At 44.4% G+C, this 9,173-nt stretch overlaps 2 non-coding genes across 2 annotated transcripts; both read right to left on the bottom strand.

Moving 5' to 3' along the window:
- Positions 1-3,003: 3,003 nt before the first annotated feature.
- On the bottom strand, positions 3,004-3,076 carry trnav-aac (transfer RNA valine (anticodon AAC)). The gene has a single exon. It is a non-coding gene; the product is annotated as a tRNA-Val (tRNA).
- Positions 3,077-3,947: 871 nt separating this feature from the next.
- On the bottom strand, positions 3,948-4,020 carry trnav-cac (transfer RNA valine (anticodon CAC)). The gene has a single exon. It is a non-coding gene; the product is annotated as a tRNA-Val (tRNA).
- Between the last annotated feature and the right edge of the window lie 5,153 nt (positions 4,021-9,173).

Below are 9,173 nucleotides of genomic sequence, written 5' to 3' on the forward strand. Positions count from 1 at the left end.
GTGAGTTCTTTTACCAAGTCAGGACATTTTTTAATTTATTTTTTATTTTTCCAACAACCCACAATAGTAAGGCGTTTTGTGTCTATTAAAACATTAAATACGGTACAATTCGTTAGTAAGGGTATTAATAAGGGTGTTTTGGCTCTCTATCACCAGGTTTTGCCCCACTAACACAAGTCTTTGATTTTGTAACAAAGTATGTAGCAACTCATGCCGACCTTCAGGAAGTAGCTCCGGGGGCTGGTGGCCTGGCTCAGCTTCAAAGGATGGTCGCTCCGGTAAATCTCGGTCGAAGGAGGCAGGGAGCGAGTGTATACTCATGGACGGAGACCAAGAAGGCCTTTGCGGTGACACCCTGGCCAAGCGCGGGGTTACTGTTTCGCGTTTCGGTAGCCAAGAAACGGGTCTGGGGGGACGATGTTGAAACTAGGCCGTCGTTGGGTGGTGTGTCAGCCCTGACTGACGGCGACCCCTGAGGTTGTTGGATGCCTGTATTTGTTCCGCCCGACAATGCGGCGGGCTGAATCTGGGGTGTTGAATTACCCCCAGAAGGCTGTGGCCTGAGTAGATGTTGGGGGGTCTCCAAGACCATCGTGGGGGATCCTCTCGGTGATCTCACCGGGAAAGATGTTTGATCCCACTTAGACGGGGTAATTGTCCTCAATAGCTCATTCACAGAATGACTATCCCAAGAGTCTTGGGAAGAATAAAAATATACATTACATTTACATCTTTAAACGGCGACAGAAATCAAACTTAAAACAACATGTCCAGGACATTCAAAACCTTTAGCTTTTTTAGACCTTTGAAAATAGCCTTAGACATTCACTACAACGCCTTATTATTTACAGACAATATATTTATTAGGACTTGATAATAAATTTAAAACAGAGAAGCCGCTGTAAATAAACTGTTTCTTAAATGTTTCTTTAAAAACTGTAATATTGTTAATAAAACACACACACACACAACAACATTTCATTTTTAAACGAACCTTCCAAGTGTAAACGCTTCCTGATCCCGGGACTTCCTGTTTCACAAACGTTTTCACGATCTGTTTAAATATTAAATACAATGAACACCTTCAAGCCTTTTCCTACAACCACTTTAAAACAGAAGTATAATAGCGGGAGATAAGCCAAACAACTTACTAAACCCTTTCGGACGGCTTTACTTCCTAACCAGACGGTACGGCAATCGGTCATTTCTAAACACGTTCCCCAGAAACAAGCCTAGACCTGTCCGGACTTCTAAAGATCTTTCCCAGAACCCCCCGCCCTACAGGAAACGCTTAAATCGCTTAAATATTAGCCCTCAACGGGCAAACAAAGCCCTTTTAAAAACATTAAAGTTTGAAAGATCTTACTTACCTCCACAGAATAATCGTTTCTTATGTTTTTCGGCTGGTTTAGCTTTTTGCACCGCTGTGAAGGTAAGAGACATGTTTAACCTTTAACCACACCGCTTTATAAAAAGCTTTAACCTCTTACAGGCTGCAGATATATACTCACAGCTATCAGATACCGGGGCTGACGGCCTTTCAGATTCTTGAAAGGTTACGGTTCTCGAAGGTAAAACGAAACAAGCCCTCGATGTGGAAGGCCTTTCGTTGTCTCGAACCACGTTTCTTAATACTGTTAGACAGGATAATTTTTTAAAATTAACAAAACTGGACTCAAACATCTTACAGAAACGTTATACAAACAAACAGGGGTTTAGTTCTTACCCGGTCGGCAGACAGCCTGTCTAGGGACAACCACTTCTCTTGGTCGATCCTTGGAGACATTAATCACAGGCCTTTCGATAGTTTCTGTGTAATTAAAGAGACCGGCATTAATATATATTAAAACGTTTTCATAACTCTAATGAGCCGCTTCAAACCACACACACCCATGCATAAGAACCCATGAGCGCAAACACAAAAATCTTACCGTCGTTGTTCCAGATGATCTCCTCAGCGTTGGGAATTAACTCCTGTTGACTGGCTGAAAAATTATTTTACAGAACTTAAAACAGATGTTATAGCCTTATTTACAATACATGCACACAACACGCTCTGAGTCAATGAAAAGAATCTGAAGACTTGCCTAAAAACTCGTTTAAATCGAATCGCTGATGTTGTTTCCGGACATTGTTGATCTTTAGTCTTAAATCGAAAGGTCAGTATGAGTCTGTCGAGCTGAAGACCAGACCTTCATACTTATACTGATGGCCACATGCCGGATCTGCTTGTAAGGCATTGTTCTGGTCTGGCCTTTGTGCCGCCCTGTTACCAATTAACATATCAAAACCAACCAATAAAATGACACTGCATCAAATTTCAAATAGAAACCAAGATGGAGACGATCTCTCTCCTCTCTACTCTAAACTTTTATTAGAACCTTTTGGTCTCTCAAAAAAACATTTTTAAACATCAAGACCTATAGTCAACAACCACTAAGAATATTTCAGGCCTTTATAAGCACTAAAAAACAACCTGAGCCTAGAAAATAACTATAAAGATCAAAAATAACTAGCGCTTTTACAGTGATTTTTTTTTTTTTTTTATAGCGATGCTATGTTTGGTATTAAACAAGTCACAAACTACTCAGAACAGCGTTTATCCCCGCAAAAGATATATTTGGGTTTATTTTACAAAGCTTATAAATTATATAGGTTAAAAGTATTCTGAATGTTTTGATATCACACGCCATACCAACTGTTGTCTTCTACACCTTACGGTAGCAACAAATCTAACTACTGCTTTACTTTAACAATAATAATGACGGCGACCACGATGACAACAAGAACAACAACAACAAGAACAACAACAACAACATCATCATCATCATCATCATCAGATTTTAATTAAAAGTGGCTACACCAGCGTTTACAATTTCAACCTGTCGACGGACGGACGCTCTGAGTGCATCGATTGCGGGCACTCCAATGAAGAAAAGACACCCACCGCCTCCGGGGAACCACGAGGGCAAGAATGACGAAAAGGGCCAGCCCACAGTAGGCTGTTTCCGCCCGGTTTCGAACCGGGGACCTTTCGCGCGTTAGGCGAACGTGATAACCGCTACACTACGGAAACTGACAGCGCTGCCTCTTGCTTCAAATGGTTACCGTTAAAGCCTGCTGGTAAAACGGGCTCAGGTGTTTCAGGTCGGCTAGGCTGTGAGATGGCGTCTGAAGTGCGGCGAAAGGATGCCATTTTCACTGACCTGTTTGGCATTGCTAAAGGGCACATCAGGACACTTCGGAAACTCTTTTAAAGGCAGGACGCCCTGCGCTCTGACAGTGCCTGCACTTAACCCAACAAGGTGATGCTGAATGGCTTGTTCAAACGTCTGGTGGTCTTCCTTCACCACCAGACTATCAGAGCTATTGTGCCTTCTACACCTTACGGTAGCAACAAATCTAACTACTGCTTTACTTTAACATTAATAATGACGGCGACTACGACGACAACAAGAATAACAACAACAACATCATCATCATCAGATTTTAATTAAAAGTGGCTACACCAGCGTTTACAATTTCAACCTGTCGATGGACGAACGCTCTGAGTGCACCGATTTCGGGACACTTCGGAAACTCTTTCAAAGGCAGGACGACCTGCGCTCTGACAGTGCCTGCGTTTAGCCCTACAAGGTGATGCTGAATGGCTTGTTCAAACGGCTGGTGGTCTTCCGTCACCACCAGACTATCAGAGCTATACTGCGCCTTCAACTACATAAGAGTAACAGCAATGTCGCCGATCCTGCTACGGTCGTATTGTAACGCAACAACATGTATCGATTTTAAAAGTGTCAGTTCCAGTGCCTCGCAAAGCTACCCTTCTGCGATCGTTTGTTCTCAAGGTCAGGATTTCTTGCCACTCCGAGGAAGAGAAAACGACGGCCGGCCTTGGGGCAGAGAGATGGCGACGGGTAACACAGCACTGGCACGCATGCACCGCGGGTTGTTTCCGCCCGGTTTCGAACCAGGGACCTTTCGCGTGTGAGGCGAACGTGATAGCCACTACACTACGGAAACCGACCCGTCCTGGTGTTTCAAATGGCTCCCATCGAAGCCGGCTGGTAAAACGCGCACAGGGGTTTCCCGTGGGCCAGCCTGTGAGATAAAGGTTTCTATTTTCACTGACCTATTTTGCATTGCTCAAGGGCACATCAGGACACTTTGGAAACTCTTTCAAAGGAAGAACGCCCTGAGCTATGACAAGACTTACACTTACCCCAACAAGGTGATGTTCAATGGCTTGTTCAAACAGCTGCTGCTCGTCTTGTGCCACCATCAGACAATCACAAAGCTATTGTGCCTTCTACACCTTACGGTAGCAACAAATCTAACTACTGCTTTACTTTAACAATAATAATGACGGCGACCACGACGACAACAAGAAAAACAAGAACAACAACAACAACAAGAACAAGAACAACAACATCATCATCATCATCATCATATTTCAATTAAAAGTGGCTACACCAGCGTTTACAATTTCAACCTGTCGACGGACGGACGCTCTGAGTGCACCGATTTCGGGACACTTAGGAAACTCTATCAAAGGCAGGTCGCCCTGCGCTCTGACAGTGCCTGCACTTAGCCCAACAAGGTGATGCTGAATGGCTTGTTCAAACGGCTGGAGGTCCTCCGTCACCACCAGACTATCAGAGCTATACTGCGCCTTCGACTACATAAGAGTAACAGCAATGTCGCTGATCCTGCTACGGTCGTATTGTAACAGCTACAACATGTATCGATTTTAAAAGTGTGAGTTCCAGCGCCTCGCAAAGCTACCCTTCTGCGATCGTTTGTTCTCAAGGTCAGGATTTCTTGCCACTCCGAGGAAGAGAAAACGACGGCCGGCCTTGGGGCAGAGAGATGGCGACGGGTAACATGGCACTGTCACGCGTGCACCGCGGGTTGTTTCCGCCCGGTTTCGAACCGGGGACCTTTCGCGTGTGAGGCAAACGTGATAGCCACTACACTACGGAAAACGACCCGTCCTGGCGTTTCGAATGCCTCCCATCGAAGCAGGCTGATAAAACGCGCACAGGCGTTTCCCGTGGGCCAGCCTGTGAGATAAAGGTTTCTATTTTCACTGACCTATTTTGCATTGCTAAAGGGCACATCAGGACACTTCGGAAACTCTTTCAAAGGCAGGACGCCCTGCGCTCTGACAGTGCCTGCACTTAACCCAACAAGGTGATGCTGAATGGCTTGTTCAAACGGCTGGTGGTCTTCCGTCTCCACCAGACTATGAGAGCTATACTGCGCCTTCAACTACATAAGAGTAGATAGTAGGGTTTTTTGGGCGCGGCCTATTTTGTTATGACGTATGCCCTAAGCTTATTAATATTCCTACGTCATAATTGGGGGGCGTGATTTTAGGTAGAGTTATTTCCTTAATTATTCCTACGTCATATCCGTCAGAAAGTGTGCACCCATAAAACCCTGAACAACAAGGCCACCCATAAATACCCCCACCCCTCTGAAGGCAACGCCCCGAAACTCTCCTCTCTATTTAAGAACCCGCGCTTCTTTTAGGCAATACCTCTTTAATTCTCAGCTTCTGAAACATCCCGCTTCTTCAACATGTCCAGCGACATCAACATGAAACCCCGCAAGAAACAATCCCGGGCAAGGGTTCCTGTACTCACCAATTTGAAGATTGAACGCTCCTGGGTGTTGTTCTGGGGGGCTCGACGGGGTTACCGCTTTAAAAGGGATCCCAGCTATGTTGGAGTGGAGCTTCTTGCTTTGGGAGAGAAGGAGGGTACGTTGGAACCTTTTGAGACGGTAATTGAATACTCTTATGAGGACTGGTTGAAGGTGATGGCCTGGAGAGATCTGGGGCTTGTGGATAAGACTCTAGAAGGCTTGCAAGAGGGTCCAAGAGAATGCGAAATGGAGTCTCCGACTCAGGGTTTTGAAAGGTGTGAATGGGAAAGCTTGCAGAACTACGACAGACGACGTGTGGGGTTTTGGAGGGGGGTCTGACGGCTCAGGGGCTACTCTCTTCTAAGAGGGCGGTGTGTCGTGACGTAGTGAAGAGATAGGATAAAAGGTGCAACAATTCATTCATGGTTTAAAATTAAAGAGAATGTCTTACCCGAAAGCTGCGGACGTCGACAGGCTCTACAGGCCTCTTCAAACCCGGGATCACCCCTGGTTCTATTCCCCAGATTTTGTATACACTCTGGAACCCTTTGACTGTGGTTACTCTCCAAGACCTCAGACCCCGGTCCCTCAGGACGAAACAACATGCGGTGCGATGGATGTCCAAATGAGTCTCGGGGATCCCCAGCCTCTGGAGCTCATGGAGGGCCTTGATTTTGCCGAACTGTCTACCGTCTGTGCGTCTCAGGAGGGGGTCAGTCCAATGGATGGAGAAACACCCCACAAACCACCAGGCGACCCAATGAGCATCGGACTGTCCCGGGGGCGTGATGAAGACGCAGGATTTTTGCCCGGGGTATGTGACCAAGTAAGCAGAGTGGTTAAAAGCACCCTGGTGTATATTCTGAGTGCTCTCATCGACCGAGCTCTGAAAGAAGTCTGTCGGGGGTGTGAAGTGAATCACCCCAGTCAGTTGAGACACAGTTGTTTGTTTGAACCAGACCGTTACTATTTCCTGTTCTATTTCAACGTGTTTTACAGAAGACTGAACAAACCGTGGCTGAAACCGGCACTAATCAAGGCGCTCTCTTACTCCCACATACATGTCACTGTGGGACAAGTCCAGAAAATCATAGATGAGATTTTGCTGGAGCTGAAAAAGGAGCCGTTTATAATAGAGAAACTTGGGCAGCTGCTCAATGACCTGGATGAGCCGAGTAGAAAAACCGCTGGCAAGCTAAAAGCTTATTTCTTCCGTAAAGAAGTTAAAGCTGGGGGCAGCGACGAAGAATTCGACATCTACGCCACTGATTCAGACTCTGACCTGAACTAAGGGACTTTGAACATGGGGAATGTTCTGGACTGCTTCTGCAACTGGTTCTGTCATCAACACTCAGCAGCTAACCTGAGAGCGCTATTACACCATGTGCTTGACAGAAAAGTAGCCAACGCGAGCCTTTTCTCTACAGATTTAACCATCGATGAGGATCAACTTTCAAACCTGGAAAAGTGAATGGCTGCTGTAACAAAGACCGGGGGGTACGAACACTGGGATGAAGGGCTCAAGGGGGCCAAGAATGATATTAGGCCATTTCATCAACATCTGTATGACCTTTTACTGAGCATGTTTAATACACCTCTGTTTACTTTTAAAATAGGTCATATTGTTGTTTTATTTACATATGTAACTGAGGTGTGTGCCTACAAGATAAAGAAACAGGTATATTTGTTGATATAGATCAAGTAACCAATCATCTGATTTATTTTTGTCTGGACCGTAGAAAAAATTGTTGTGTATGTTATACTTTTCTCAAATGTCTAAAAAGTGGTATCTGCTCTCCTGAAGTTGAATAAAAAACCTTGTATAAAAACTTTGCGCATAGTGTGGGTCTGTGTGGTTATTTGACAGAATGACTCGGCAAGCTCCCCAAATGCAGGAACTATACTACAACCCAGCCAAGATTGGGGGTTTGGCGGGTAAGAAGGGTTTTCAAAGAGGACTCGCTGAGGCCGGAGTGAAGGTTAATGATGTGGTTGTTTCAGAATGGTTACGGGAACAAGACGCCTATACCTTACATAAACCTCTCAGGATTAACTTTAAAAGAAACCGCGTATATGCAACTGACATAGATTCACAATGGCAAATGGATCTAGTCGATATGTCAAATTTATCAAAACATAACAATGGTCACAAATTGATGTTGATGTGTATCGATGTGTTATCAAAATATGCCTGGGCTCGCATTCTACATAATAAAACAGGTCGGGCGGTGACAAGGGCCTTTGAGGATATATTGTCCCAGGGTCGATGTCCTAAAAAACTGCAGACTGATAAAGGAAAAGAGTTTCTCAACAGAGAATTTCAGAATCTACTGAAGAGACACAAAATACATCATTTCACCACCGGTAATGAGCTTAGGGCATCGGTAGTGGAGAGGTTTAACCGCACCATAAAGACCAAAATGTGGAGATATTTTACAGCGGTCAACACGTTCAAGTATTTTGATAAAGTTCAAGATTTTATCGATGCTTACAACCAAGGGTATCACACCAGTATTAAAATGAAGCCTTTAGATGTTGATCAAAGTAATTCTTTTAAGGTCTATAAAAAATTATACCGACCATTTATTAAGAAGGGAAAAACTACTTATTAGTTCAACATCGGTGATGTGGTTCGCGTTTCAAAGCTAAGGAGTACTTTTGCCAAAGGTTATGAACAAACATTTTCTGACGAATATTTTACAGTTACCGAACAGTTGGGTAGAGACCCCCCCGTGTACCGGTTAAAAGACTATGACAGGGAGGATATAGAAGGAACGTTTTACGAAGCCGAGTTACAAAAAATTATTGTGGGTAAAGACAGTGTATACAGAGTTGAAAAGATATTAGCTGAAAAAACCCAGAACCGGAAAAAATATGTGTTGATGAAATGGCTTGGATGGCCTGAAAAGTTCAATAGTTGGGTCCCGGAACAACAGGTTTGCGATATTCAATCCTTATAACAACATGCCCGCGGGTGTGTTGGGGGCATTACTTTCGATTCTCAAGATGGAATCAGGAGGCTTCTACGTGACTCTACCCAGTAATGCCTCTCTCGATATATATCCTAAAAATGAAATATCCAGTTACACGGTACAATTTGGAAAATCTATAGATCTAAGGGGGTCGTGGGAAGTGGGGTTGGCGGAAATACAGTATCCTTACACTTGGGCTGTTTTACAAGATAAGGATGCCACCTTCGCCATTTTTGATGATGTTAAAAAGAGTCAATGGACATTCACGATACAAGGAGGTTATTATGACAATGTGGATAAAATATTAGATGAGATGCATAAACAGTTCTCAGAAGGCACCCCCAACATCAAGCTATATTACAACCCTATTAAAAACAGAGTGTACAAGGTGTCAAAACCAGGTATTAGCATTCAAACCAGCGGCCAACTGGGGCGTATATTTGGGTTCTATTCTGACACAGAGAGCAGGTTCTCAGAAGTGGTGGGGCGGCTTTTACACTCTTTATGTGTATACGGATATCATAACCCACCAGAGGGTCGGGGATAGTTATGTCC

This window comes from Amia ocellicauda, chromosome 11 (genome assembly GCF_036373705.1).
Source record: "Amia ocellicauda isolate fAmiCal2 chromosome 11, fAmiCal2.hap1, whole genome shotgun sequence".
Lineage (NCBI taxonomy): Eukaryota > Metazoa > Chordata > Actinopteri > Amiiformes > Amiidae > Amia > Amia ocellicauda.